This window comes from Aedes aegypti, chromosome 2 (assembly GCF_002204515.2).
Source record: "Aedes aegypti strain LVP_AGWG chromosome 2, AaegL5.0 Primary Assembly, whole genome shotgun sequence".
NCBI lineage: Eukaryota > Metazoa > Arthropoda > Insecta > Diptera > Culicidae > Aedes > Aedes aegypti.
Window position 1 is genome coordinate 93,431,911 of NC_035108.1, and position 7,155 is coordinate 93,439,065.

The window sequence follows — 7,155 nt, forward strand, 5'->3', positions numbered from 1 at the left end:
TATTTCCATAATGGCCGGTACGCTGATGATAAGTATTGTGCATTTAGACAAAAATTGTCGGGAGGGCGCTGGCAAACTGGCAACTTTGCTTACTTCCGATACTTTTTTTTGTTCAAATCATATGTTTTCGCAACACTGCACCTAGTAAATCAAAACAAAAACATCGTGCAGGATGACACACTAATGGTTGTGAAAAACCTTCCGTGGAACTTTTGCCTTGGCTCTTCCAGGAACAGGACAGGTTCACGGCGGTAAAGGTCCATCAGCCATTCCCTCCTTCCACCACTTAGTTTCTCAAACACCTGCTTTCACTGTTTTTCTTATAGATTCTGTTTTATCCGTAGGCCTGTTGGCGGCGCACTGTTATCGAACTTTACTTCCCTTTTCAGCTAGCCAAAACAAGCTCATTCTCATCATAACGTAGCTGCCAAATCCAAATGTCAAAAAACTTCGGAAGTAAGTTCGGAAGTCGGAAGTCTGGACTTCCGAACTTCAATTTAGTGCTGGCGACACATATTTTGGTTTTTGTTTCGATCCGGGCTGCGAGTGGATGACAGCTGCCCGGAGTGGGATTTTGGTGGTGCGGTGATGTTTGCAGGCGTTTTCGACGACGTAGCGCTTGGTCACAAATTTGCAGTATTAATACACACTTCTCGCATATTGTTTACACTATTTAATAAAATTGCGAACGTTATTCAATATGGTTATGGATCAGTATTAATGTGTGTAAACATAAATGTCATTATGAAGTGGCGTTAATTTGGCGGGGGCAAATGAAACTGGCCCTCTGATCAGAATAATCCATTTTGAAATAATTCTTTTCATTAAATTTTCTCTAGACAAATAATTTTATAATTCAAAGTTAATATTCGATTGCAGTATTATAGGGAGCCGGATCCTATTCTTGGCACTTTTGATTCACTTCGGCAGTGGGATTTTTTTAAAGCTTTTAATTGAGCTGACACTTATATTGAGCTATTCGGTAATCCAATCCGCATGGTTATTAAATTAATTAACTCATTACGCGTGGTAAAGATGGACAAATTATGGGTGAAATTATGAAAAAAATCCACGTGCTCGGCTGGGATTTGAACCCAGGACTCTTGTATGCTAGACGAGCGCTTTACCAACTAAGCTACCGAGCCACTTGGTGACCCAATAACTGAGTTGGTTACAAGTTTAGAATTCAAATCCCTACAGACCACGCGTCAGAGTCGCTCCGTGTGTGTAGGAACATGAGATGGATGGATATTGGTTATGAAAGGGGTCCGCGTGGTCTGTAGGGATTTGAATTCTAAACTTGTAACCAACTCAGTTATTGGGTCACCAAGTGGCTCGGTAGCTTAGTTGGTAAAGCGCTCGTCTAGCATACAAGAGTCCTGGGTTCAAATCCCAGCCGAGCACGTGGATTTTTTTCATAATTTCACCCATAATTTGTCCATCTTTACCACGCGTAATGAGTTAATTAATTTTAATTGAGATTAGTAGCTTTAAAAAAATATCACTGGTTTCCTTACAAAATTCCCCATATTTCCATAAGTATTGAATAGGGTGCAGAGTTATTTGGGCACTTCCAAGATTCACTTTGGCATGGGGGGTTTTCACGGCCGAATTGTCTGAAACTTTGCGAGAAGAAGCATTTCAATAGGATGCATATTGTGGCCAAATATGAGGCCGTGAAAACCCCCCATGCCAAAGTGAATCATGGAAGTGCCCAAATAACTCTGCACCCTATTCATTACTTAAGCCAAGTACGCACCTGAAACGTAAAGCACTCAAGTAAAATTTCTCCTTTTTACCAAAGCAATTTTGACAGCTGATCCAGTATGAGCGAAATGTCACTTTTACTTACGGAATAATTGACCCCATTAAACATTTGACAGTTCAACAGCCGACTAAATTTGTTGAAAAATCGGTCGATTGTTGCACCGACGCTTATGGAAGATTAACACAGGGATCAACCGAATATCACCCGATTTGATAGGATGGGCCGACGTAATCCTACTAAATAGGTGGATAAATCGGTATTTTAAGTAAAATCCAAGCAAGTTGACCTACTAAACACCAGATTTCGTCGGCCACCCGATTTAATCTGGTGATTAGTCAGTTGATCGCTGTGTTAAACTTCCATAAGCGTCGGTGCAACAATCGACCGATTTTTCAACCAATTTAGTCGGCTGTTAACTGTCAAAATGTTTAATGGGGGAGCGGCACATTTTTCCGTTCGGAACAGTGACAGCTCCCTTTGATTTGTACGGCAGGCGTTACCGGCGTTATGAAATCAGCTCTACTTTTCAGCAGCGTACAGCTAAAGTAATTTCGGTAGCGCAATCATTCCTTGAGCCAAGTACGGACCTGAAACGTAAATCACTCAAGTAAAATTTCTCCTTTTTACCGAAGTAATTTTGACAGCTGATTCAGTATGAGAGAAATGTCACTTTTACTTGCGGAATAATTGAGCGGCACATTTTTCCGTTCGGAAAAGTGACAGCTCCCTTTGATTTGTACGGCAGGCGTTACAGACGTTATGAAATCAGCTCTACTTCTCAGCAGCGTACAGCTAAAGTAATTTCGGTAGCGGAATCATTCCTTGACCGTTTCTTTTCCTATCCTTTTGCACAGAACTTATGATCAGCGTACCGGCCATTGACCGTTTCTTTCTTTTGCACAGTAAATACGCCTTTTCACCTCGCGGGTAACATCATTATCGCACGTCACTAGTGTTCCAAGATACACAAATTCTTCAACCTCTTCAAAATTTTCACCACTTAGCACCATTTCGCTGGGGGCGGACCTGGTGTAGTGGTTAGAACACACGCCTCTCACGTCGAGGACCTGGGATCGAATCCCATCCCCGAGATAGTCACTAAAAATCCAGTGACGACTTCCTTCGGAAGGGAAGTAAAGCCGTTGGTCCCGAGATGAACTAGCCCAGGCTAAAAATCTCGTTAATAAAGATAAAAAAAACCATTTCGCTTCCACTAACACGTCCGGACCCCCGTTGACCACCAGCTATCATGTACTTTTGTGGTGTTGGTCGTGAGATCCTCGCTGTTTCCAAGGAGCATATGAGACCATGTGATAATGGTACCGCTTCTCTTCACACCGGCTCTCCTGATAGCACCTTTGAGCGCTATGTTAAACAGCAAGTTAGAAAGAGCGTCATCCTGTTTCAATCCATCTAAGGTTACGAACGATGACGAAATTTCGTCCACCACCCGCACACATAATTTCGATCTATCAAGCGTTGGAGAAATCAGTCTAATCAGCTTCGCTGGAAAGCCATGTTCTGACATAATTTACCACAACTCGTTTCTCTTCACTGAATGTACGCTGCTTTGAAATCTACAAACAGATGATGAGTCTGCAAGTTGTACTATTACCCACTTTTTTCATCAATTTTCCCATTTTCCGGTGCTTTGGCGTTCAAACAAAAAAAAATGCGTCATGGTTGCTTAGATTCCAACAAACATATTTTCTTAATAAGAGTTGAACAAACTACTCTCGAGCATACTTCAGCTGAAGAAACTGTTATTCAAATACTAATGTTAGTTCGGTCGATTAGGGTTTATTCACATATTTCATAACGCCGAAAATGACCATTTTTGACTCCCACCCATCCCCTCGTAACCCTTTTTGTATGAATATTTTGCAAATTTTGTATGAGCCGTAACATCATGAGGACACCCACCCACCCCCTTTAGCGTTATGAAATTTGTGATTCAGCCCTTATAAGGTAACGCGGGGCAAGTGGGAACGAAAAAAACGATAGTTCAAACAAATTTTTCAATACAATTTTCAAATGTCAATATTTTTCAAATCCAACAACACAATCACATTTTGGCAACATATTTGCTGCTATATGCATGAAACTTATCGAATAATTTCGTAATTGTGAAAACCTTGGAAGAAAATTTTAGAATGAGCCATTCGACGCAGTTTCCTCGCTAAACGGGGCAAGTGGGACACACCCAGTCAACATTTTGGTTGGTATAACTTTTGTTATACATCATTCTATATGAATCAATTCAATCGTATAGAATGCACGAAAAGGCTATATACCTACCAAAGTGGAGGCTATATACGTACTCGGCACGACTTTTTCGGACTTTCTGCGATCAGATATACGATGCCACAAAATTTGGATGAAAATTAAAACAAAGTTTCCAGCGAGTCTCGAACGCGGGACCTCTGGATCAAGAATCAGGCACTTAACCACTGCACCACTAAGGGTTGCATATCCGGTTAGTGATTATTTGCCAATATTAATACATGGTTCATGTACAGCGACACATACTTTGTTGTTCTTTGAGGCCCATCGTCAGCAGATGCCACATTTGGATGGCAATTTTTGCTAAGTTATTGCGATTTCATACGATGCTTTCTGGATTGATATATGATCTGTCAGTTTATATAACATAACGCGATTCTACGTTGCACTATTTACGACATGTTTTGTTGTCAACACAGATTGTCGTTTATGAATCGTATTGGGGATTTATATACAACTTGTATTGACATTGATAACGCTTAATATGGCATCTTGTGTGATTCTGATTTTGGACGCATGAATGTGTGATTTTGGATGCACATTCTTATACGATACGTGGTTCACTGGGCATCCAGTTTCATGCCTCAATACACATCACTAAGTCAACCATTACTATAATAGGATTGATAAATCATAGATTTTTAATTTAAAGTTCATATTTGATGTACATAAGGGATCAACCATAAAATACGTAACGTTTTAGGAAGAAAACCTTTATTTAATAGTATGTCAGCTCACATTTAATATTAACTGAAAATTCCTCAATAAAAGCGTTAAAAGGAAATAAACATGTTCAAAATATATCATTTATAAGTTTTTAATTAAAATGTAGCACACAAACAATCAATAATTGACGAAATTATAAATATGTTTTGTTATTATTTATATGCATGGCAGAAAACCACTTAATGGGGTGGAATTGTTTTCCATAACTACTTAAATTGGAAGAAATAGCAAATAAAGCTCAAATAAAATAAAAAAGTAATCGTTCTCATAATGCATTTCAAATTTCAACTTTGTGTTAGTTCAATTTTCAAGTCGTATTTCAAAAATAAAAAATAAAGAATAATTACACTCTTTTTCTCTCTCTTATGCAATTATGTAATTTGAGATTGATCTTTTTTTGATAAAAATCATTTGTTTGAATGTTTAAGTGCTATGTTAAGGAAAATGTATAAAACGTATACGAAAAGTTTTGATTCTGGTTTTTGTTTTGATAGGTCCCACTTACCCCGGGTACAAACATATTTTGGGGTAAGATAGACCATCAAAAATTTCATATGAAATGAAAACAAAATACTGGTTTATCGTTAGCAGCTTGAAATAATACCTTAAATTGTAGCTTACAGATGGAAATTCGATTAATAACGCATTTATGTTTTGCGAGTCAATGTAAGACGTGAAACGTGTCACAATTTATCATGCAAGTTGAAAATGGCGCTAAACTGACAACTGTTACATGAACCACATGGTAATAAAAATAACAATATGTTTAGTACTAAATACATTCCTTGTCATTGTATCTTCAACTTTCTAGAGGAATACCCCCATGAAAAGCTTTTCCTAAGTAAGCTATGACGAAACGCCCCACTTACCCCGTATTCTCACTTGCCCCGGGGTACCTTAGTTTAATTACGATCTCGTGAGAATTCGCTCGCCAGAAATTACGATTATTGCGTATCTTTTGAAAATTTCCCGTTCTGCGGTAGCCATCAAGTTCTACCGCAGACTTAAGAATCATTGCATCATTGAACGAAATATCTAATCAAAGTATGCTAGTAGAGTCCAAAGCTTTGAAATACAGCCGAAAACAACAATCATCAACATGGTTTCCAAGGTATCATAGTAGCCGATCAATAATGCTTTGTGAAAATCAGTAATGTTACAGCTGCGGCAGCTTTCTGTTCGCAAATTGCAATATAAAGAATCTAACTAGAAATCAATCAAAGGATAGAAATCTGACAGAGATCTGATGATGCTGGAAAGTATTCGTTAAAAATCTCTTTAGAAACTCGTGGTTAGCCATGATGTAGAGTGGCCATGTTAGACGGTTGTTCATCCCCTGATCAATGTCAGACTTAGTAGTTTCGACCATGGTTTCATTTTATATCATCTCCATTGATATTGCAAATTTTACTTGTTGAGGAAATCTTCAATGATAACAGCAATCGTACAAGCTCTCATACTGGATACTTTTTTAATTAATGCTGTTCCGCTCAAGAAAAGTAAAAATTTCTGCATAAGAAATGGTCAAGATATTTCCTACAATGAGCTTCATTTGAATTGACATTTCTTTTCAACTGCGTACTGCGATCAAAGAAAAATGCTTTTCTTGAGCATTTCTTGCAAGAAATTTTCCAAGCATAGAGATAGGCGATTACTTTTCTGTTGAAGTGTATACTTCGCTTTAAAGAAAAAGATGGCATTCAATTCAAATGAGGGAATGCCTCTTTGCGATGCATGAGAATATTGAACGACGGTTATAGGAAACATTTTATGGTCCTATTTGGGCTAAAACTAATGATCGGAGTACCAAAGCTCTATTTCATTATGATAGCAATAGAATCTAACATTCTTCTACAAACTCGAATTATCTTGACCCTTCCATGAATGAAAATTTTAAAGTTTTTTAACAGTATTCCTGGAATTTTGCCTGGTGTTTAAGAACGGAAAATCCTGAAGGACTAATCTTACTACTTGAATTACTTGATGCCTTAAAGAGAAATAATTTCTAAAAAACTTCATTATAAATAACCTTCTAGTGAAAACTACTAACGAAATTCCCTAATTTTACCAACGAAAGTTTTGTGGAACTTTCTTAATTATAGTGTAACGCAATTTCCGAAATATGTTCCACTATAACGTAGAATGTGCTAAACAAAAAAAAACAAGAATATGGAAAAAAAACTCATACATTTAAGGTTTCTTTTTTTTAACCTACACTTCCTTGTGTCATGTACAAGATTATTATTCAGGTAAGCCTGACGCTGAGTGTGAGTTGGGTACAGATACATTCGGCATAATAAACTGCCAACGGTTTTTGGAATGGGTAACAATCACGTTACTAGGTATAGAACACAAGTGTGTTTATAAACTGATTCCGC